This window comes from Myotis myotis, unplaced genomic scaffold, assembly GCF_014108235.1.
Source record: "Myotis myotis isolate mMyoMyo1 unplaced genomic scaffold, mMyoMyo1.p scaffold_m19_p_4, whole genome shotgun sequence".
Classification (NCBI taxonomy): Eukaryota; Metazoa; Chordata; class Mammalia; order Chiroptera; family Vespertilionidae; genus Myotis; species Myotis myotis.
This window is the reverse complement of record NW_023416346.1, coordinates 55,834,379-55,859,302: the sequence shown is the minus strand read 5'-3', so window position 1 is coordinate 55,859,302 and position 24,924 is coordinate 55,834,379. Positions and strand designations below refer to the sequence as shown.

Sequence of the window (24,924 nt, the reverse complement as noted above, 5' to 3'; positions counted from 1 at the left end):
GTTGTGGAAATGTCTTGTAATTGAGATACATTTTATACTAAAGGCTTTCTGCTTGTTCAGGAATTGAATTCCACTGGATAGAAATGCTGGCTACTATAGTATTCAGCTCTCTCCCCTCAGGAATATTGTTAGAGGTAGACTCCTGGTATTTGCCAAATTCATGACTTTTGCTTGGCTTGCACTGGGAGGAAAAATTCTACTGGCTGGTTACATTTACACAGCATTTGGGAATATCAGTGCTAAGAGAGAGTAATTTTTCCCCTCCAACCAACTTTTCATGCTTGTCTTGACATAATAATAGCTTTAGTTTCACTTCCAGGGAAACAATTAGAAATCCTACAGTGATATTTTAACCCCTAAATAAATTCACTTGAGTAAGACAAAGGTTTCAATACAACTGTGGCTAAGACTTTAAACATATTTTCAACTTAAATAAAAAGGAGAACCAAACACATGCATTATTCTTATATCTTCAAGGGAATATTAACAAACTGGCCTCAATTTTGGCATCCATAATTTGTATGTAGTAATCATTGAAAAAGCAGGCTGAGAATAAATAATAATAACATCTTTCGTACTGCTACGTGTACTATTTATACTACTGCTATTACTAATAAGCATTGAGACATTACTATGAGGCAGATACTAATCTAATTGTTTTTATTAATTATCACACTTATTCTTCACAATAAATCTGCATAATAGGTATTAATATTCTATATCACAGATAAAGAACTAAAGCTCAAAGGGGAACATTAATTATTCAAGGTCACATAAGTATGAAGATGTGAAAGCCAATATTCATTTCTGACTCTATCTAACACCAATCTACATTATTACCCATTAGTCCATATTGCCTCAGAACATTAATAGGTTGGCAAAAATGCTGCATACCTAAATATTGGATACCTTTGCTAGCCCAAGACAAATTGTTTGGAATGGTTGTGGAGTCCCAACAGAAAATGCACACCAATGACTAGGGTGCATATTGTGTTCTCTGTCTGTTTTTCTTCCTCTTTGTCTAAAATATTATAGCACAAATTACTTTTACAATTTATTTGCTGCAAGTTAATTGTTCAGGTAAAACTTTATTTGTGCTCCACACTCAATAGATATGTGTTGCTAGATAAATCTATTATATTTTAACCTGTTTAATGGATTATTTATAGCAAATTATCCCATGTGCTTTCCTGCCCCCAGCCCCATATTTGTATCTAGTGATGCCAGGCTAAAATAAAGCAAAATGAAAAAAGAGCTTTTAAATAGGCAGCCTCAGTTATATAGAGAGAAATAGATTTGGAGAAGGATATTCCTAGTCAATTTTTATGCCTTGGCACTGGTGGGAAGTGGAAGGCTAAGAACTAATAGTAAGTGAGCCTGATGTATTTTTGGAATAACCTGGCAAAAGCCATTTCTCTTGTGTCCACCAATGGAATAACTGTACAGCTGCTATGACAAATACCTGAGTTAAAACCTATAAAACACTTAGAACAGTGACTGGCACATAGTGAGTAGTCAATACAGGTGAGTTGTGATGGATTTTTTTTGTTGTTATTGTCAATTGCTTAAGTTTTCCCCTCTACCTGGAATGCCTTTCTCCCCATCTCTAAATATGTCAAAGACTTAACTGCAATAAGCTTCCTCTATGAAGTATTTTCTGACTCCCCAAATCCCTTATTCTCAAACATCACCAGAGATATAATCTCTCCTGTTTAAAAAACATGCCAATAATCATTTTCCATTTGTCATTTGTACAACAAAAATATATCTTTACATATTTTCAAATTCCCCTATTGGGGGATCTACTGCTCCTGGTTGAGAACCACTGAGAGTTAAGTGAGTGTTCAATAAATATATGTTCCTTGATTGTTTCCCTAAATATATATAAAAATGTATAATGAACAATCAATAATTTAACTTTCAAGTACCACTTTATCAAAATAAGGTAGAATCAATAAATTAGCTTTAGAGTCTACACAGGTTTATTATCATCCCCTTGAACAGTATGGGTAAAAACACCCAAGTACTAAAGAATTCATTTTCTGTATTTGACAAAACTTTTTTCCATATCTCTCGGACAGATGGTGAGCAATGCAGAGTATAAGTGCTCCCATGAATTGTGTTCCAAAGCTAAAACTCAATTGCCAAATAGGGTGTGAAGCACAGCTACATGGAATATATATAAAGCACGTTATCGTTATAATTAGCATAGGGCCATTGAACTAAGTAATATAAAGCACATTATCATTGGGAGTTAACATAAGGCCATTGAACTAATGAACAAAACAAAATAAAATTATACAAAAACTTTGAGTTGGTAAATATGGACTTTGAGTCTAATGATCCTGAGTTTGAATCCTGGCTCTATTATTTACTAGCTTACTTGCTGCGTGGCCTTAGACCAACTTCCTCACCTGTTAAATGGATGTAATATTACCAGACTCACAGTGTTGTTACACAGCTTTTGTGCTGTGGAGAGGTGAGTGAGGCACTCACCGTGGTGCAAAATTTAGGGGGCACCTAAAAGCTAAGTAATTGAAATAACTAATATTTAATGAAATCTTTTTAATAATCAAAATTAGTACAAAACCTATAATGAACAAAATATAATTTTAAATAGAATGCAGTATCCAGTTCTGTACTTGGATTACTTGACCTTACTTGCATCTCCCTAATACTGGCCCTGGTTGTTAAGGAAGCTAAGTGAGATAATGTATGTAGAGTCACGTCTTTGTTACAGTCCCTGCCTTGAATAGTCTGCTATAAACTGTAAGATTAAGGAAGTGGCCTTTAGTCTTGCAAAGAATAATTCATATTGAATGTTTAAATACAAAGAAACCTAACATATTTCCTACTCTGCTTTTTTCATCTTCAGTTATATAAGTAGCATGTAAGTATATAATAGGTAAGATTAGTATCCCCTTAAGCCAGAACTTTAAAATATATATATATTTTAAAAATATATAAACTTTAAATATATATATACATTGATTTCAGAGAAGAAGTGAGAGAGAGAGAGAGAGAGAGAAACATCAATGATAAGATGTTTGATCAGCTGCCTCCCACATGCCATGCACTGGGGACAAAGCCCACAACTCAGGCCAGGAATCAAACCTTGACCTCCTGGTTCATAGGTCGACACTTAACCACTGAGCCATGCCAGCCAGTCAACCCAGAACTATTTCTAAGCACTTACTTACACAAGTATATATCAATAAAACATATATCATACTACATTTGTTTCTTATTTTTTATGAAATCAGCATTCTCATGTACAAACATTTGCATGTTTGCTTTTGCTTCATTTAACACTATGTCTTATCAGTACCTCATCCTTGTAAAATACTGCATAGTGTTCCATAATATAGACACACTGCAGTTCATGCATTTATTCTTCCTATTGATATTCAGTTAAGGTTACCAATCAATCACTATTACAAACAATGCAGCAGTTAACACTCTTATAAACCCACATAAAAGTTATTCTAGTTTAGATACTGAGAAGTAGAATTGCTGTATCATATGGTATCACCAAACTAATTCATTATTTATCAATCTGATGGTTTAAAAATAATACTTTATTGCTATTCTTTTTTGCAATTACATAGTTACTTATTAAGAATGAGCATTTTGTCATATATTATTGAACATTTTTATTTCCTATTCTGTGATCTTTTCATATTTTTGCCCATGTTTCTGTTGAGGAGTTTGTTCTATTCTAATTGAATTTCAGGAATTCTTTATATAATCTGAATACTAATATTTTGTCTTGTATAGTATAAATAATTCAAGTGATTACACATAGACCACTGATTTTTGTTTAAGCATATTTAGAATATCTTGTCACAGAAAAGATTTTTTTTTAATTTTATGAAGTTTAACAATCATTTTATTGAAGTATTTTATTTACATTTTTTAAGATTACTTTCTACTAGAAACATAATGTAAAACCTTAATCAATAAAGAAAAACATTATAAAAAATATAATACAGTCTCCTATGTTGACTTATATTTTATATAATGGTATTTTATAACTCATTTTTAAAAAGCCAATTTGGCTATTTTTAATGGTATTTGGTGTGTTGTTGTTGTTTTTTCATTTTAAAAATGGCCAATTGTTTTGGCATTATTCATTTGAAATGCTCTCTTCACCATACACTAAATTATTATATATACACACTTTGAATACTTATTAATTCCAATGGGTTAAATATGAAAACAAAGAAACATCAATTGAGCTATCAGCAGTTAAAGTGTGTATACATTTTTGGACACCCTGTATATTAGTCTACTTTGGAGCTCTATTATGGTCTATTTATATATTAGTCTATCTCTATATCAGCACCATACTCTTAATTGCGAAAACTTTGTTAGTTTGGCCTCATAGTCAGAGAATATTTTTTGTAAATGAAGTTACTCTTGACCAGGTGTTTCTTCAAGTTAGAAGAACCATGTGCCAATACACAAAGTTATGAAATCATGTGGCATATTTAAGGACTCTCAAGTTGTATAGTATCACTAGAAGATATTACTTATAGTCCAGGGTGGGTGTTGAGGCCAGAGAAGTTTGGGACCATGTTATAAGGGTTTAATTAATCTGTTAAGAGTTGAGAATTATCCTCAAGGCAGGGTAGACCTATTAGAGCAGTGGTTCTCAACCGTGGCTGGATATTAGAATCACCTGGGAATCTTTTTAAAATCCTGATTTCTGGGCCTTATCCTCCGGAAATTCTGTTTCATTGTTATGGGTTGGGGCCACAACATTAGTAACAAAGAAACAGAATTTACAGAGGATGAGGCCCAGAAATCAGGATTTAAAAAGATTCCCAGGTGATTCTAATGTGCAGCCAAGGTTGAGAACCACTGTATTAGAGACTTTTGGGCAGGGGAATAATATAATCAGCTGTCTTTGCCAGAAGTGTGAGGACGGTTTAAAGGGAGAAGATCCTGTGTTAGTGCTGTAGGAATTCAGGGAAAGTGGAGATCTTTGCAAGCTGATTTAATCAGATAAAGCTTTATGAGAACTGTCAAGCTGTGAAAAAAAAAATGGTAGGATATGGTTAATTTAAGGAGAGCATACTGATGCATTGGTTCAAGAGAAGAAATCTGTTATGCATTTATTTAATTTATATTTACATTATTTTTATCCTAGATCCCTTTCAGAATAAGTTTAATTATAAAATAAATAAATTTAGTACATTTGGTGTGGATATCTTCCCATGTAATATAACTTAAGCCAAGGTTGTGTTTGTTTCAAAATGGTGTGATATGACTCCTTTAAGTAACCAAGTTTTAAAATGTCAAATAAAGATTTTTCATTCACTGAAAGAAAGCAGTCCTGAGAGAATTTTTGCCACAACTAAAGATAGACATACCTCCTGTTAAAAAGGCATCTTGGTAACTGAGAATGCAGGAAAGGACAAGTGCACAAATAAAGTGCAACTTTAAGTTGAAGGCTAAGCAGAAATGAATTATTTTAGCAGGCAGTAAACAAAAAGGCTAGAGAATTAATGTTTCTGAGGTAAGTATTTCTGACTTCTAGTACAGAACAATTAAGTGTTAATGGGACATTTAAGCCTTGAAATGTAATTGTTTAAAAACTGGTTAATCTCAGTGAGTTAAGGCCAGAGTTCTTTCTAAAATTACCGAAACAACTTGTTGAATAGAAATAGGATAATCAAAGCAAAAGTTAAAAACGTTCACACACTTCTATAATTTTTCCCAATTGATCTATTTGGAATTTCATAACTAACTTAATAATTTACTGAATATAACTATTTTTATATTAAATAATTTTAAATATAAATATTAATGAGGATATAGCCTGGACTATAATATTTTTTCTTAATTTGTGTATGTCTAAGAAAATTCTAGCTATATACCTGCTATTCTTGCATAATGATTCACCATGAATCACACAATGGCAACTTCCTGAAATAAAGGCAGAGTTCAGTAGGGTGAAATTTAACTCTTCTCTAGGATATGTTCTGAAATCTTATCCTCTGAATCATGGAAGAATGTCACACCTCTTGTGCCTTAATCTCTGTATGAGTAAACTGCTATTTTGAGCACCTACTTAAAAATGGTTTGGTTCTGTATGTAAAAATATTTTAAAAGTTCTAGAAAGAAAAAAAGGGGTGGGGATAGCCTGAAGGATAACTCTTTTCAAAGCCAGTTTATTGTAGACAGCAAACAATGGACAGAAATTAGAGGTTTTTAAGCAAGGAGATCAATATTAATATTATTATTCATAAGAAGAGAGATAGCTTAGGATTATCAAAAATTCTGGAAATGAATAGTGGTGATAGTTACAAAACATTGTGAATATAATTAATACCATGGAGATGTACATGGAAAATGGTTAAAATGGTAACTTTTATGTATATTATACCATAATAATTTTTTTTCAGAGAGAGACAGAGAAGCAAAGAAGAGAATTATAAAGAGTTCCCCAAAAGAAGCTTCTTTTCTGATAGAGAAGAAGTTATTCTATATATTGCTGTTATTGTAAAGCTTTAGATTCTCCTTTCTTTAAAAAAATATATTTTATTGATTTTTTACAGAGAGAAAGGGAGAGAGATAGAGAGTTAGAAACATCGATGGGAGAGAAACATCGATCAGCTGCCTCCTGCACATCTCCCACTGGGAATGTGCCCGCAACCCAGGTACATGCCCTTGACCGGAATCGAACCCGGGACCTCTCAGTCCGCAGGCCGATGCTCTATCCACTGAGCCAAACCGGTTTCGGCTAGATTCTCCTTTTTAAAGCATATGGAACCTGAGTAGGGAAAAAATGTTCTCTCTCCATCCTATGTCCAGGAAGAATACCAGAAGTTTAAACTGAAGTTGGAACAGCCTGTGAGTCAGGAATAGATAAGGTCTTAGCAGAGCGTAATTATAGTTAGCAAGTGATTAAGAGGTTTCAGTGCCTCAAGTGACCAGCTTCATGCCAAACAGTGATGCCCCACAACCTCAATCAGAGCCAACAGATCAGGCAGGCTGAGGATAGCACTTGTGCCTAGGCCAACACCTAGGGCAATTTTTCAAAGCTGGAATGGTTCAAAGTGAGTTCTGACTAGATTGGGGGAGATTAGGATCTGATTATGCTTATTGGGATTGATAACAGTCTATTTTATCATAGTGGAAGTTCTTGTTAGTTCATGTTTTTTTGCCTTATGGTTTTTCTTTTGATAAATTCATGCCATGCTGCCATTAAATTCATGTAGTTATTTTTAATATAGAACATATGTTGACAGAAAAGAATAATGAGATATGGTTCTCAATGGCTCATTTTAGTTATTCATGCCTACAGGGAAGTGAAGAACAAGAATTAGTTGGATGACCCATATTTATACCACTATGTGATGGCAACTATTTGCAAATTTATTTAACTAAGTTAAGATAACCCAACTGTCAAGGACATAACTAGTATAGTTTGAGAATTCTAGAAATATAAGATATCTTTACTTTTAAAAAGTATGTTAGCTTTTCTCCAACCTTCAAATATTTTGCTGGCAAAGTGCCACTAAATATAAATCATGGGAATAGTCACTAATTTGCCCAGATCTTACAATGCAATAGAACTTCTAGTTGCCTTAGAGTGACATACAGAGAAATAGCAATGCCCTTCTTTTTTTAAAAAATATATTTTATTGATTTTTTACAGAGAGGAAGGGAGAGAGATAGAGAGTTAGAAACATCGATGAGAGAGAAACATCGATCAGCTGCCTCCTGCACATCTCCTTCTGGGGATATGCCCACAACCAAGGTACATGCCCTTGACCAGAATCGAACCTGGGACCTATCAGTCCGCAGGCCGATGCTCTATCCACTGAGCCAAACCGGTTTCGGCTAGCAATGCCCTTCTATTAATCAATCCCACTGAATTCTGAATTATGCCTTTCAATAAGGTGTGTTTTTTTTTAATTCTTTAAAAGACTGGGAAAGGGATAGAGTGACTGAATAAAGAAGGTAAAGGGATTAGCTAAAGAACATATGTGTGTACCCTATGGACACAGACAATAGTTTGGTGAAGGCCAAAGCTTGGGGAGGCAGTGATGGGTGGAGGTGGGCAAAGGATAGCGAAAAGGAAAACACCTGCAATTATGTCAACATTAAAATTTTTTAATAACAAATGGCTACTGTCTTTTGTATTTCTGTGGGATCTGTTGTTATTTCACCTCTTTCATTTCTGATTTTGTTTATTTGGGTCCTCTCTCTTTGTTTCTTGGTGAGCCTGGCTAAAGGTTCATCAATCTTGTTTATCATTTCAAAGAACCAGCTCTTGGTTTTATTGATCTTTTGTATTGTATTTTTGGTCTCTATGTCATTTATCTCCGCTCTGATCTTTATTATCTCCTTACTTCTATTTATTCTGGGATTTTCCTGTTGCTCTCTTTCTAATTCTTTAAATTGTAGGGTTAGATAATTTATTACCAGTTTTTCTTGTTTATTGAGGTAGGCCTGTAGAACTATGAACTTCCCTCTCAGAACTGCTTTCACTGTGTCCCATAGATTTTGGATCGTTGTGTTTTCATTTTCATTTGTTTCCAGGATGTTTTTTATTTCTTCTTTGATCTCTTTGGTAACCCAGTCATTGTTTAATAGCATGCTATTTAGCCTCCATGCATTTGATTTTTTAAATTTTTTATATTATAGTTGGTTTCCAATTTTATGCCATTGTAATCTGTGAAGATGCTTGATTTGGTTTCAGTCTTCTTGAATTTGAAGAGACTTAGCCTGTGTCTTAATATGTGGTCTATCTTTGAAAATGTACCATGTGTACTTGAGAAGAATGTATACAGACAGTCCTCAGGTTACGTCAGACTCGACGTACGTCGTTTCATGATTATGTCGCCATCTCCCATTTATTTGTTAAAAAAAAGTTCTGTCATTTTGATGTGTGTACATATGTGCTTTATGTTTTTTTATTATTTATTTACCACTAGTAAAGGTCAGGAATTGTTATCTTTCTTTTATTTATTTTTTTTTTTTACTGTTTCACTTCATTACTGTTGTGTATGTGCTCCATGTGAGTGACATAGGTACTTATGTAGGTGGGTTCCAACTTACGGCAAAAATCACCTTACATTGTGCCATAGGAATGGATCTCCAACATAATCCGAGGACCTACTGTATTCCATAGCTTTGGGGTGAAGTGTTCTTTTTAATATATTTTCTTGATTTTTTTACAGAGAGGAAGGGAGAGGGATAGATAGTTAGAAACATCGATGAGAGAAATATCAATCAGCTGTCTCCTGCACACCTCCTACTGGGGATGTGCCCGCAACCAAGGTACATGCCCTTGACCGGAATCAAACTTGATACCTTTCAGTCCCCAGGCTGACGCTCTATCCACTGAGCAAAACCGGTTAGGGCTTTTGCTTTTTTTTTTTTTTGCATCTCATCCTACTATTTTGCTTTTATTTTTATTTTTATTTATTTTTTTAACTTTTTTATTGCTTAAAATATTACAAAGAGTAGTACATTTGTCTCCTTTTTTCCCCCTTGACCTTCCCCCAGCCTCCCCTACCCCACAGTGTCTTGTGTCCATTGGTTATGCTTATATGCATGAAGTGTTCTGAAGATGTCAGTTAGTTCCATCTGATATAGTGAGTCATTTAGGATTGCTGTTTCTTTGTTCATTTTTTGTCTAGAGGACTTATCCAGTGATGTAAATGGGGTATTATACTCCCCTACTATGATTGTATTGCTATTGATCTCTCCCTTGATATCTTCCAGAAGTTTTTGTATGTAGTTACTTGCTCCTGTGTTGGGTGCTTATATGTTTACCAGAGTTATATCCTCTTGTTGTATCTATCCCTTTCATATTATGAACTGGCCGTCCTTATCTCTTGTTATGGCCTTCACTTTGAGGTCTATTTTATCAGCGTGTTTTTTTTTTTTTCATTTCCATTTGCCCCCCCCAAAATTTTCCCATCACTTTACTTTCAGTCTGTGTTATTCCTTTGTTCTGAGGTGGGCGTTCTCTAGTAGTCAGCATATATATGGGTGGCTTATCCACTAAGCCGCCCAATATCTTTTTATTGGAGCATTTAATTTATTTATATTTAAGATTATTATTGATAGGTACTTGTTTGTTGCCATTTTTATTCTTTGTGCCAGTGTTCCTCTTTCCGTTCAATTTCTTCTTTTTACAATAGTCCCTTTAGCATCTCTTACATTGCTGGCTTGGTGGTGATAAACTTCCTTAACCTTTTTTTTTTTTTTTTTGAAGCTCTTGATTTTACCTTCAATTTTGAATGATAACCTTGCTGGATAGAGTATTCTTAGATTCATTCCCCTGCTTTGCATCACTTTGTATACTTCATTACATTCCCTTCTGGCCTGATGTGTTTCTGTTGAGAAATCATTTTATAGTCTAATAGGAGATCCTTTGAAGGTAAATTTCTGTCTCTCTTTTACAGCCTTTAAGATTCTTTGTCATTAACACTTGCCATTGTAATTGCTACTTGTCTTGGTGTGAATCTTTTTGGGCTCATCTTGTTTGGCACTCTTTATGTTTGTGTGACATTTTTCTTCCCCAAGTCAGGGAAGATTTCTGTCATTATTTCTTCAAATAGGTTTTCTATTCCTTTTTTCCTCTCCTTGTCCTTCTGTCATCCCTATTATGTGTATGTTGCTTCATTTAATGTTGTCCTAAAGCCCCTTTATATTCTCCTTTTTTTTTTTCTTTTTCTTTTTTCCATTTGCTCTTCGGCTTGTTTTTGTTTTTGTTTTTTTGTTGTTGTTGTTGTTTTTTCCCTACCCTGTCTTCTAACTCACTGATTTGGTTCTCTGCTTCTTCTAGTCTGCTGTTGAAACCTTCCATTGTGTTCTTTATCGCTACTATATCATTCTTCATGTCCTCTTGATTCTTACATATGTTGGTGAATTTCTCATCCAGACATTTGAGCATCTTCCTAACCATTACTCTGAATTCTTTCTTTGAGATATTTCTTGCCTCCATTTCATTTAGTTCCTTTTCTGGTAATTTCTTTTTCTTTCCTTTGGGGATTTTTTCTGTGTCTCCCCATTTTTTGTCTCTTGCTGTCCCTGGGCACTATGCTTGGAGTCCAATAGGTTGAAGCCCATATTGGTCCAATGGTTAGGGGACTGTTAGCCCAGAGGCTGGGTCTGCCTTGAGTCTTATGCCTTTATTGTCTCTTCTCTGAGGCATACTCCCTTTTCCCATGGATCCGGTCCCTCAGTTGTCCAGTTCAGATGCTGGGGTTCAGCAGAGGTGCATGCTCGGTTCCTCTGTTGAGTGACTCCCCATGAGGGCCAGAACCCCCTGGAATGCAAAATTGCTGTGTGGTCCTGGAACCCAAGGCAGGGTGGAATCCTAGGTCACTCTGGCAGTGCACTTTCTGGGCACACTGGGTCGCACTGGCAACATAGTCCCAGGGCCAGGGTGGGGCACACGCCAGGTGGCTCCAGCTCACAAAGGCAGTGTGAAGCTGTTGTCTAGGGCTAGGTGCACCCTGTCGCTCCAGGTCACAATGGCAGTGCTCTCCTGGAGCCCAAGGTGGAGCATATGTTGGTTGGTGCTGGGTCACCCGAGCAACACTGTCTTGGGGTGGGGCAGTGCCACCCTGGAAGCACAATGCTGGGCTTGGGGTGGCGGCAAGATGCAGGGCCCCCCTGGATTGCACTCATATCATGGGGTCCTGGAGTATGGGATCCTGGGGCACTTGGTCTGGGCATGTGGGCAAGGACGCATTGTGCAGGAGGTCTTTCTAGCATGTGCTCACTGCAGAAGTCTGAGAGCTCACAGGAAGGTACTGAGGCACTCACTTCCAGGTCACAGTGGTGGTTCCACACGGGTTATGGTTGGCAAGCAGCTCCCTGCACAGTTCCAGGATGGTGTCTGAGTCACCCTGGTGTTGGTGTAGCTGAGCTCCTGGCCTCCACTGCTCCCCTCTACAAGATAGCCTTGGCTCTTCACCAAAGTCGTACCCCACCAGGGAGTGCTGTGGTGGTAGCAGGTGCTCCCTTTCTTGGAGATCCTGATCTGCCGGTCCCTGAGACTCCTGAAAGTTCTAACTGTCCCTCACTGACCATCACACACACCACAAATGTCCACACACTCTACTCTCGTTCCTTTACTCACTCACACTCTCCCCCTCCCTGCCATCCTGCCAGCTGCCATGTTGGGGTCCCAATGGGGATAATTCTGTTATCTACTTTCAAAGACTATTGTGAAGATTAAAATTTATATATATTTAAAATTTATATATATTTTTTAATATGTTATATATATATACAAAATGTGTGATGCAGTTTCTGGAGTAGCAGGTACTAATTAAATGGTAGCTGTTATTACTTGCCAATATGTATCTTTTGGACATTGCCCTCACCTTAAAACCCCTCTCTTTTCCTCCCCTGTTTTAGGCAGGCAACAAAGAAAATTTCCCTACACACATTGAGTCCAACTCTAAAAGAGGATTGCAACTAAAGATGGCTCTAGTACATTTTGGCTTTTAATGAAGCAGTCAAGGTGATACAGTAGTCCCTGAAAAAAGGAGGACTATAGGAGCCAGTGAGCAAGGTCCTGAGTCACTATTGACCACCTTAAGAAGCAGTTACCTGCCCAGCCAGCTTGGCTCAGTGGTTGAGCATTGACTTATGAACCAGGAGGTCATGGTTGGATTCTAGTCAGGGCACATGCCTGGGTTGTGTCTCGATTCCCAGTTGGGGGCATGCAGGAGGCAGTCCATCAGTGATTCTCTACCATAAATGCTGTTTCTATTTTTTTAAATATATTTTTATTGATTTCAGAGAGGAAGGGAGATGGAGAGAGAGAGATAGAAACATCAATGATGAGAGAGAATCATTGATCGGCTGCTTCTTGCACATCCCCTACTGCGGATTGAGCCTGCAACCCAGGCATGTGCCCTTGGCCAGAATTGAACCTGGAACCCTTCAGTCCGCAGGCAGATGCTCTATCCACTGAGCAAAACCAGCTAGGGCGCTGTTTCTATCTTTTATCTCTCTCTCTCTCTCTCTCTCTCTCTCTCTCTCTCTCTCTCTCTCTCTCTCTCTCTCTCAGCTACGCAATTCTGAGGACTTGCTTCTTTGGGCCCCTAGCAAATCAAAAACTTATATGAGACAATCAGGCTCTGTTTTTCATATATGTTTTAATTCTGAGGACTTGCTTCTTTGGGCCTCCAGAGAATAAAAAACATATGAGACAATCAGGCTCTGTTTTTCATACATGGTTTCCTATATTTGATTTTGGATCTCATTCTACTCTAAGACATTTTCCTTATCTTTAATATTCTCTCAAATCCGGAAAGATATCACTTTATTGACCCTGTCATAATTAAAAATACCTATTTCTTGCTAATGAGCTATTACCTGCAACTTTACATGATTCTTCTGACAGGCTGACAGGCTGACTAATTAACAAGGTTTGACCTCTTTCTAAAATCAGCTGGCAAGACTTGGGCTTTGACACTAAAGAAGTTCTTTGGAGCTTACTTACCAATCATTCCTTCTGAATGTGAATAATACATATGGGTTTGCTGGATGTGGAACTTTGTCTTCAGCATGTACTTAACATGCAAAGCCATCTTAAAATGTCTTTAATGGATTAGTTGATAGGGATTAGATGCAGTCTCAACTACTTCCTCATGTATAAACACCTACTTAGAGCACTATCATTAAATAATTTTCATAAAGAACAACTGATTTTTTTTTAGAAACCAGTCAAAAGTACTATTGATCAGACAAGTCTTTCCAAGAAGGTCTTAACCTGATTACTTTAAAGATTGCCTTTGCTTTTTATTAATATATGTATCAGTTTTACCCACACTTATTGTAATAAAAATAAACACACATGCACACACACATACACACATGCACCTATGCAGAAAAAACAAATAGAGAAAAAAAGACTATGAGAGGCCTCAGCTGAGAAGCATGATAGGAAATGAAATTTTCTGCTCAATAAACTCTCTGTTTAGGGAGGCAGTGAGGCATGGTAGAAAGAATGCTGGAGTTTAGAATCAAAGTAATAATTTAAGTCTCCTTTTCACTAGTTATTACCTGCATGACCTTGAGTTACCACCTCTCTGATCATGTTTGCTTATGTGAAAAAATTGGGATGGGAATGCCTAGCTATAGAGCCATTGAGAAAATTCAAATTCAGGCATAAAATTTTAATGTTCTACAATGCTAAGAGAATATCAGAGAATTACCCATTTAAGCCTGGAACCATACAGAAAAAGGGTTTCAATTAGGATATCAGTTGTGATGCACATGAGATCGCACTGTTCAGATTTCCCTTCAACAAGGCACTTTGTTGCCCCAACTACTGAAAGTGTGTTAACAGTCTTCAGCTTTTAACTCATCCAGGGATTGCCTCATCTGCACAGAACTGCCTCATGCTCTTCCAAGGAGGACCACATTTAATAATTGATTCATGCAAATATATGAAGTCCCAACATAGTAGTGGGAAGACCAATTAATATGCTTTAGTAGTTGTCCAGTGGAGAGATGATGGAGGCTTGGCCAAGAGTTGTATCAGTTGAGATAGGTATATTGAGGTTATGCTTTAAATGTAGATTCAAAAAGATACAAGAGTGAGATGAAGAATAGAGTGAAAGATATGCCATAGATTTTTGGCTATATATGTGGTAAAGGTTTATTTTTAAAGTCATATTAATTTTGAGATACCCAGTAGACTTCCAGGTGGAGATATAAAGGAGATAGGTAAAAACTGTACATGAATTTGGAACTCAGAGGAGAAGTCAGGGCAGGAAATACAAATTTAGGAATTATCTGCAAAACTAAATTAGATTACATCCCTAGGATATGGGAACCTAAGTCTCTACATCACTTAGGTATGGAGAAAAGTGTTTGTTGATCTCACAGTTAATATCAATGCAGAAAGATAGCACTTAACCACCCATATGAGTTAAATTCAGTAACCAGACTATTTAGAAAGAGGCCTCATTAAAATGAAGAGATTTTTGGTTTTGCTGTTGTATTCTTTAAACTAATAATTATAGAGCTCCTCCTATGTGGTGAGTGATGCACATTTATCATATTATTTAATCCTCACAACATATCTAGGTGAGCATTACCATCATCCTGATGTTACAATGAGCAAACAGAAGTTCAGAGAAGTGTAGCAATTTGGGCCAAATTACATATTTAGTGAATGATGGAGGAGGTCTCATGGCCCTTTAGCCTCCACATGCAGTGCATTATAATAACAGTAATAGCAGCCATTAATAGAGTACCTAGTGTGCCCAGGTCCCCTGCTAAAACACTTTACATATCTCATTCTCAAAAAAACACAACCCTATTAATTAGCCTCATTTTGCAGATGATGAAACCTAAACTTAGAGATGTAACTAACGTGGCCAAAATCTTATGGTTATTAAATGGCAAAGTGGAATTTCAAATATATTTTTGTCTGTTTCCAGAGCTCATAATCTTAATTACTATATTATACTGCCTTTCATCACCTGTGACATAGGTAAGTAGAAGGGAAAAGATTTCCTTCCAAAGGGAACATAACTATCCAAATGTTAAACCAACTGAACATGTAGCATTGAAAGTGATGCCTATTGCTCCTGGGCCTTGGAGCAAGGTGAACTCGCGAGGACCCACACTGGTCGCTGACCCGCCATGGGCCCGCCAGACCTCAAGCTCCGCGCTGCGCATGCAAGTACCATCCTAAAGCCAGATTGAAGCTACAAGATGGCTGACCAGGACCCTGGGGGCATCAGCCCCCATCCAACAGATGGTGGCCTCAGGTGCCAGAGCTGTGGTCACCTCCATCTTCATGACGCCCCTGGATGTGGTGATCTGCCTGCAGTCTCAACACCCTTCAGTGACCAGTGAGCTGATACCTCCCTGCAGACTCTGGAGCCTCTCTTATACCAAATTGCCCTCCTCTCTCCAACCCTCAAGGAAGTGCTTCTTCTACTGCAATGGCATCCTGGAACACCTGTACCTATGCACATATGGTGCCCACTGTGTCACCTGGTTTCAGGACCCCACTCGCTTCACTGGCACTATGAATGTCTTTGTGAAGATTGTGAGACACAAGGGCACCAGGATCCTGTGGAGTGGTCTCCCAGCCACCCTGGTGATGACTGTGCCAGCAACCGCCATGTACTTCATGGCCTATGACCAACTCAAGGTCTTCCTGTGTGGTTGAGCCCTGAACTCTGACTTCTATGCACCCATGGTGGCTGGTGCACTGGCCTGCTTGGTCACCATGAGTGTAATAAGCCCCCTAGAGCTGGTACAACATTGTCATACCGGGAGTTGGGTGCCTGTATCTGAACCTCTGTAGCTCAGGGAGGCTGGCACTCACTGTGGCTTGGCTGGGGCCCCACTGCTCTTTGGGATGTGCCTGTTCAGCCCTGCACTGGTTCAACTATGAACTGGTAACGAGCTGGCTGAGTGGGCGCAGGCCAAAGGACCAGACATCAGTGGGCATCAGCTTTGTGGCTGGTGGCATCTCAGGGATGGTGGCTGTCATCCTGACTCTACCTTTTGATGTGGTGAAGACTCAATGCCAGGTTGCGCTGGGAATGGTGGAGGCTATGAGCGTGTCACCCGTGCATGCAGACTCTACCTGGCTGCTGCTGTGGAGGATCCTGGCTGAATCCGGCACCAGGGGACTCTTCACAGGCTTCCTTCCAAGGAACATCAAGGCTGCCCCTTCCTGTGCCATCATGATCAGCACATATGAGTTGGGCAAAAGCTTCTTTCAGAGGCTCAACCTGGAACAGCCTCTGAGCCAGTGAGATGAGCGAGGGGTTGTGGGCCCCATCTCTTCCATGGATGGTTTGGGGCAGGAGGAGACTGAGCCAAGTGTCTTATCCTCAGGGGAGGGAGCCTCATTTTTCTTCCCTCTCGGCTCAGCCCCAAGTGTACCAGCCCATCCAGTTGGGCCTTCCCAGGCCGCCATCAGAGAGCTTTCTTCCTGCTGGTCCTCATCCCAAGCCCCAAGGATCATCACTTTTCCACCCAACTCCCCAAATTCAAGACCAAATCTGTTAATTCTCCTCCCCCTGCCCTCTCACCCATTTTCATGTGTTTGTTGTAGCTGGGCCTGCCACCAAGGCCCACAGAGCCCTGGACCTGGCCAGCCTGAACCCACTGCTGTTAAGTCATTGAGTCTAAAGATGATGAATTAAAAAATGACTATTAAAAATACATTTTATTAGAAATAAGAAACTGAAGATGATTATTAAAAATCAAAATGATGCCCTGGATGGTGTCTCTAAGTGGTTAGATCATTAGCCCATGCGCTAACGGGTCATGGGTTTGATTCCCAGTCAAGGACATGTACCTGGGTTGCAGGTTCGATACCTGACCCTGGTCAAGGTGCATGCAGGAGGCAACCAATTGATGTGTCTCTCTCACATTGATGTCTCTCTTCTGTCTCTCTATCTCTATCTCACCCCCAACCGTCCTTCCCTCTCTCCCTTCCCCTCTCTCTAAAAATCAATGGAAAAAATATCCTTGGGTGAGGATTAACAGCAACGATAATGAAATCAACAAGATATGGATGTTTGAAAAGCATCTGTTCCAGCATTTTCTGAAGCTATCATCTTTAAATAAACAATAGTACAAATATTAATCTGATTTTGCTTCTTAATCTAAATTGTTTGGAACCATGAAACAGAATGAGTATCACTAAACAACATGGGATTGAACCCATATCCTTGGCTTGTGAGTACAGTGTTTTTAAACAGTGGAATTCAAGATTATTATCTTAGCCATTTTGGAAAGATCAGGAGATGTTTTAAAGACAGGGAGACTTATTTGATTGGGTCCAAAATCCCTCAACATAAGGGTATATATGTAGTTTCTCCTATCCTGCCACTGTTTTCTTTTGGGATTTTTTTTAGCTATCAAGGAAAAGATTTTGAGACATATCATATATATAATCTTTGAGTGTGCTCCAGATTGGAAGATTTCATTTAATTCATTCCAAGTCCTTCACTTAGGAGCTTATACACATTTTAAATACATAGTCATAAATATTTAATAATTATTACACAGTAAATAATGTCAGTTTTATGAACTGAATTAAAAGTAATTAATAATTATAACAGCAATAATAATGACAGAACATATAGACTGCTTAGGATTTTCAAAATAGCAGTTTAGCTAGCATGATGTTCTGTGAACAAATGTACAGCTAAATACACAGTAGCTGTCAGACACTAGTTAGAACAGTAGGAGCATGTTTCTCAGCAGGGATTTTTCTGTCTGCTGACATTTTGGTTCTGAAGTAAATGGGACGTGTTGTTATGTTTCTTTTATTATATTTCAATTATAGAATCTGAATGTGCATAGAATTGTGTTGATCTTGTTCAGCTTCTCTCCCAATGAAATGATCCTTTCTATAACACCTATGACAAGTGGCCACTTGGTCTTTCTTAGAATGTGTTTAGTGACAAGTAAATTACATCCTTAAAAACCAGCCTTTTCCATTGTTGAAGCATGCTTATTTTTTAAAAAATCACTTTCTGGGTGAGTTAAAACTCTAACCATCACTACTACTTTTACTTTCTTGACTAATATTGAATAAACATAATCCTTTTCTACTACAGACATTAACCTTTTTTAATACAGCTACCATTGCCCAACTACCTGTGACAGCCCCCACCACCTTAAATTCTTCTCAAATTTTAAAACCCATAGATTCCAAACCTGTTTGTTAATGTGAGGTCATATTAAAACCTGCCCCCAATTCCTTTACAACTTTGTAGACATGGGCTCAAATACTGACTCCCTACTATGTGAACCTCAAAAGGGGGAAATGATTGCTACCACAAGATATTTTGTGAGAATTAAATTAACAGGTAATTTTTATGTAGCATTATTGGTTGAACATTGTTCTACTTGTGTTATACATGTTAACTCATTTCATTTTAATAACAAACATATGAGATGGTTATTATTATTTCCCCATTTTGTATTTTACTTTATTTTATTTTTATTTTATTTTTATTGTTTAAAATATCATATATGTCTCCTTTTTCCCCCATCAACCCCTCCTCAGCCACTCCCACCTCTCAGGTCCCTGTCCACTGGTTATGCTTATATGCATGCATACAAGTCCTTTGGTTGATCTCTTAACACACACACACACACACACACACACACACACACCCTCCCCTGCCTTCCCTATGAGGTTTGACTGTCTGTTCAATGCTTCTCTGCCTCTGGATCTATTTTTGTTCATCAGTTTATGTTGTTCATTACATTCCACAAATAAGTGAGATCATGTGATATCTTTCTTCGACTGACTTATTTCGCTTAGCATAATGCTCTCCAGGTCCATCCACACTGTTGCAAATGGTAAAAGTTCCTTCTTTTTTACAGCAGTGTAGTATTTCATTGTGTACATGTACCACAGTTTTCTAATCCACTCATCTGCTGATGGGCACATAGGCTGTTTCCAAATCTTAGCTATGGTAAACTGTGCTGCTATGAACATAGGGGTGCATATATACTCCTGATTGGTGTTTCTGATTTTGTGGGATATATTCCTAGAAGTGGGATCACTGGGTCAAATGGAAGTTTAATTTTTAAATTTTTGAGGAAACTCCATACTGTTCTCCACAGTGGCTGCACCAGTCTGCATTCCCACCAGCAATGCACAAGCGTTCCTTTTTCTCCACATCCTCACCAGCACTTGTCCTTTGTTGATTTGTTGATAGCCATTCTGACAGATGTGAGATGGTACCGCATTGTCATTTGGATTTACGTCTCTCGGATGATTAGTGACTTTGAGCATGTTTTTTCATATGTCTCTCGGCCTTCTGTATGTCCTCTTTTGAAAAGAATGTCGAGACCATATATACATAACTAATTGAGGCAGAGTAAGGATTTGAACCCAGGCAATCTGGCTCTAGAGCTTTCAGCTTTATCTACCATTATTTACATTTACTAGTTTTATTAAATAAGATTATATATATATATATATATATATATATATATATATATATATATATATTAGGGAGTGGCTCTAGGATCAAGCCTTTGGCTCACCTGTGGCAGGACCACAAACAAGTCCCAGCCTGGAGGGCAGAGCTCTCCTGCCATAATTAAGCCTGACCTTGTAGCCCTCCCTAATTCCTTCCTAAGTAGCTAATGGGCTGTGGGAGGTGTAGCAAGGGCTGCCAAAACAAGAACATTTGTATACATGATTATATATATATATATATTATATGTGTGTGTGTGTACATAGTATAGTGTGTGATATAGTAATAGCTTGATAAATGTTTTCTTTTCCACTCACCATTCAGCTACCTCTCTTCTGAGTACTCTTCAGTTTTTCAAAATCCAAAATGTGGGCCTGATACTTCAGATATAATCTAATAAACTAAAACAGAGGGGCAATTTCTTCTAGTTCTAGGACCAGGTTTCATTTGGACACTAAATAAATTCTCCTGTCTCTGACAACTACATGAAGATTCTTACCTAAGTTGTGGTGATTCATTCATTTATTCAACAAACATGTATTGGGCATGTATCACAAATTAGGCGCAGTATTATTTGTTAAGGATACAATAGATGATGACCAAACATATATAGCCCCTGCCTTTTTGGAGCTTAGAGTCTTGTTTTAAAGAAAAACATTAAAGAAATAAATGCAAAAATAAGTACATGATGACTAATAGTAAAAGGTTATGAAGGAAAATAATAGGGCGTACTAAGAGAGAATAGTGAGTTGAATGCATTCTAAATTGGGCCAATGCGTGCCTAAGGAAAGCTCTTTCCATGGAAGAAAATTTAAGCTGAGACTCAAAGAGTGCATTAGAGTTAGCTAGGGTAACTCTAGGGGAAAAGCATTTCAGGAAGCACTTAAGAACAGGTTGAAGGCCCTGAAGAGGGAACGAGTTTGGCTTGGTCAAAGACCTAAAAGAAGGCCATTGAAGTTGGAGAAGAGTAAAGAGGAATCAGAAAGGCTCCAAATGAGGTTAGAATAGTAGACGGGAGCTACTGGTATATTATGCCAGATGATTGTCCTAAGCTAATGCTATCACTGTGACTAAGTGGGATAAAATTGTAGAGTCGCAGTCAGTGTTTAGAGAGGTTCTTTGAAAGGAGGCAGCTGAAAGGATTCAGCAAGGAATCTCCACAGTTGTTTTTATAAGTTACCCAAGGCTTATGTATAAACATGCAATCAGTCTGTAAATAACTGGTAAATCCTTCTCATTAACACCTACACTAACCAATCACCTGCATTTACAACTTCCACTTTAAGTTGCTATTTTGTACCCAGTTTTTGCCCTCCAGTCTTCCTCAGATATTCTTCTTAATCAGAGATCAACTATATAGAAGTGTTGAAGAAAATAGTATTAATTGTGATTTGCACAAGTATTATTTACCCCTAGATATAAGGCTGTAATCTACATACTGAGAGGGAAGAGGCTAGTCATGTGCCAGATAATTTTGCCAGTAGCAATAATATCAAGTCCCAAAGTTAGGCTGTGAAGTCACACTAACAAGGTGTGAATTCAAAACCTTGGATTAGTTCTGCCACTAATTTCCTGTGTGACCTCAAACAAATAACTTAACCTTTCTGATCCTCAGTTTTTATATTTGAAGCATGGAACTAATGATACTTATCTAGGAGGGTGGTTGTGATAATTACATTATATAAGGTACTTAATGTGTGTGAAAGTACCAGCCACAATGCCTGACATATAGTAGGTAATAAATGATAATATTTCTTTTTATTATATGAAAGAGAATAAATACCTTCTACAAAGTCACCATAATATAATCCTTCACATCCAAATAATAAAAAACTGATTTATGTTTTATTATATTTGTATATAGATTTCTTATTTGAATTTTGCTAATTTCAATTTTTATAGTATTTTTATGGAACCATAGTACTAGCATCATAAAGGATCCTTAGGAAACTATTTTCATCCTCAGCTTTTAGTGAAAATAGTGTTGAACATTCCTAATCCTGAATCATACACAACACACACATACATAAGTATCACAAAATACTCATTCATTGTTTCCTTTGTGCCAGACTGTGCTGTCCTAGAGATATTAAGCATTGATAGACTTGATTCATACCCTCAAGAAGTTCATGATCAAATAGGTATGACAGATATGTGTGAAATTATGTTCCAAGACAGGATCAAACAAATGTGAAATACATTCTCTGGTAGCACAGAGGAAGGAGCAATGGATTCTGCCTATAGATATGGCCACAGTGAATAGACCTCTTATTGTGTGTGTCTGACTTCAGTTAGATATGCTGATATCTCCCAGGCTTGCTTCACAGCAACTTTATAGTTTCATTTCATCTTGTAAAATATTATGACTTGGAGTGTATTGTCCTCAGATCAATTGACAAGTATTTCCTGACTGTCTTTGCGCTAGGGGTTTTGGGGGATAGAGGAGAAGGAGGTTATTTGGTCCTTGCCTTCAATTGCCTACAGGCTGGACAGCTGAGAGTGAAAAGTCCTCCAAGATGACAATTAGAGAACAAACTATTCACTGTGAAGCTGCCTTTGAGTACATTCAAAGAAAGAGCTCAGGGTGAGTTGGAATAGTTAGAAAAAAAACACACAAATAGAAATCATTGTTCTTTCAGATATACATCAGTTCAGACTTCTAGAAACTACCTACAGATGTTTAGAGAGCCATTCAAATATTCTCCATTGAATAATTACTCAAAGAGAAAAATTAGTTCAGTGTATCAGAATCTCTGCCAATGCTTGTTAATCTGAATTTATAGCTCAGTGCTTTAGAAGTGCTTTATTTAAAGTATGTTAAAAACCTTAGCTGGAATATTCTTCGCTGGTCCAAAGGCAGGTTGCTTAAACATGTATTAGCAAAGATAATAGGCAGATTTACAGACTTTCAAAGCTGTATATGTTTCAGAATTGGAGCAAACTGACAAAAAATGCAGGGATGCAATGAAATGATTTTAAAACTTGTTTCTTTGACAGATGAGCCTCTATAAAGAGAGTTTTGAATTATTAGGTGGCCACACAGCTTTCGTCAGTGAAATACCATGAGAAGTTGTATTTGGAGGAAAGAAGCTGACAGGGAGAAATGAGGAGAGATGCTGAAAGGCATTAATGAGTTGGAAGAAGGTCAACAACCCATTTAGAGCTCATTAAATCTATTATCTGAGTTTAGAGTGGTCCCAGGTGGAACTTGTGCTGACATACCCAGAACTCTCTCTCCAGCCAAGAGCAGTAGAGAAAAGAGAAAAGTAAATGTGATAGGGGTTTTCAGGCTACCTTTTACTTCTAAGTATAATGATTGGAAATTTCAGATTCCTCAGTTTTGGGGGAAGGCTTTAAATTTAAACATGGTCAATAGCAACTGTGCTTAAGAGGTGAAAAGTGTTATTAGGTTTTGAAATAAAAATACAAAAAACTTAAAAGTTATCCACACTAATCATTTTAAATCCATTGAGATATTATTTTCTACCTATCCTTGAAATCATTCTTGTGTTCTAAGCCTAGAAGTTCTAAAAGTTCGGTGTACATGAGAAATGCTTCAAGAAATTCAATAAAGGGAAAAAAAATAAAAAAATAAAGGAAATTCTGTAAAATCCACTCTGCTGCTCCCCCACTAATTCTCAGGTTTGGCCCAGGACTAGTGACAAGAAAACATTAAGTAATAGCAAGAGAGAAACAGCTATGTAATTCATCTTAGAAACTGCCTTTATATTTATTTAGCATTGTTTTTAATAGAATGGAATTGAAGCACAAACCTGTCCTGTACTTTAAAAGACTTTTTTTTTTATGTAGTAAGAGCTGATGTGGCCTTTTAGAAAAATCTTGATTTTCTAAATTAAGGCTGCATTTTTGGTTAGACTGGCATTTATTGATTTATTTAAATTTTTTTAAAAATGTGTCATGTTGTCAATAATGGCTTACATTTAAACATCATCTTCTAATGAACACCCTCCTTTTAAGATTGTAACTTTTTTCCAATTAAGACCAAACATTATCCATTTTAAACTTATAACTCTAGTTTACAAGTAAAAAATATCAAAACTGCAGAGAAGCTAAGTGACAAGCCTAATATCGCAGTGTAACCATTGGCAGAGAAAAGGAGATAATCTGTATTTTTTTGAATCTCAATGCAGTGTTCTGTCAGGTAATGCTGCTTTAAGGTATAAAATATGGATGCAAGTCTCGGAATTGACCTTTGAGCCACAGACACTAAAATGTTTCCCTGCACCACCTGGTCAACCCTTACCCTATTATCCATTTCCCCTACCACATCTAATTGACCTTCATCCTGAAGTTCTCTTTCCATGCCTTAAGAATTAATTTTGTTCCTTCAAGACCTTAAAAAGTCAGAAAGTTGTTCTCTCCATGGTATCAAGTTGTGGTGATCACCATTTAAAAGCAGACCTATCCCAAAGCCCCGATTAAAAAAAACAAAAACAAAAACAAAAAATAAAACAACAAAAATAAACCACAACAACAATTTTATCACATCATTTGGTGGCTTAGGTGTGAATAGCCCCAAAGGTATGAGCTGAACACTCGTCCCAGAATACCGTTCTATAATTAAGGAAGCTAGTTGGCTTCACAAAGTCAGCTCTTTTCAACCATTCTACATATGGCAGGTTCAGGAATGGCACCTAAGTTGCTGAAATCATTGAGTACAGAATGTCTGTAAAAATTTACTTTCCCTGTTCAGGCAAGACAGTGTCAGCAGAATTACTTTATTTTGCTATAGCTTGTGTATATGGGGATGAAGGGGTGGGGGTGGGGGTTGGGGTGGGAAGAACATTTTCCTGGTGCTGACTGTTCCTTTTGCTCCTTTTCCAAATAGGCTCGCAGGCTGTCCTGGGGGGCTGATTTGATGCCATGGTGCATTGGTCTTACTGTCCATTTCAAAAATGAAAAGAGCCAGCTTGCTTACTCTAGCTCAACAAAGAGATTA

The 24,924-nt window shown here is 37.5% G+C and overlaps 1 protein-coding gene and 1 pseudogene across 1 annotated transcript in view; both read left to right on the top strand.

Moving 5' to 3' along the window:
- IL1RAPL2 (interleukin 1 receptor accessory protein like 2) overlaps positions 1–24,924 on the top strand; it is a 693,469-nt gene that overhangs the window by 486,403 nt on the left and 182,142 nt on the right. The window lies entirely within an intron of this gene.
- Positions 15,712–16,774, top strand: LOC118654051 (annotated as a pseudogene).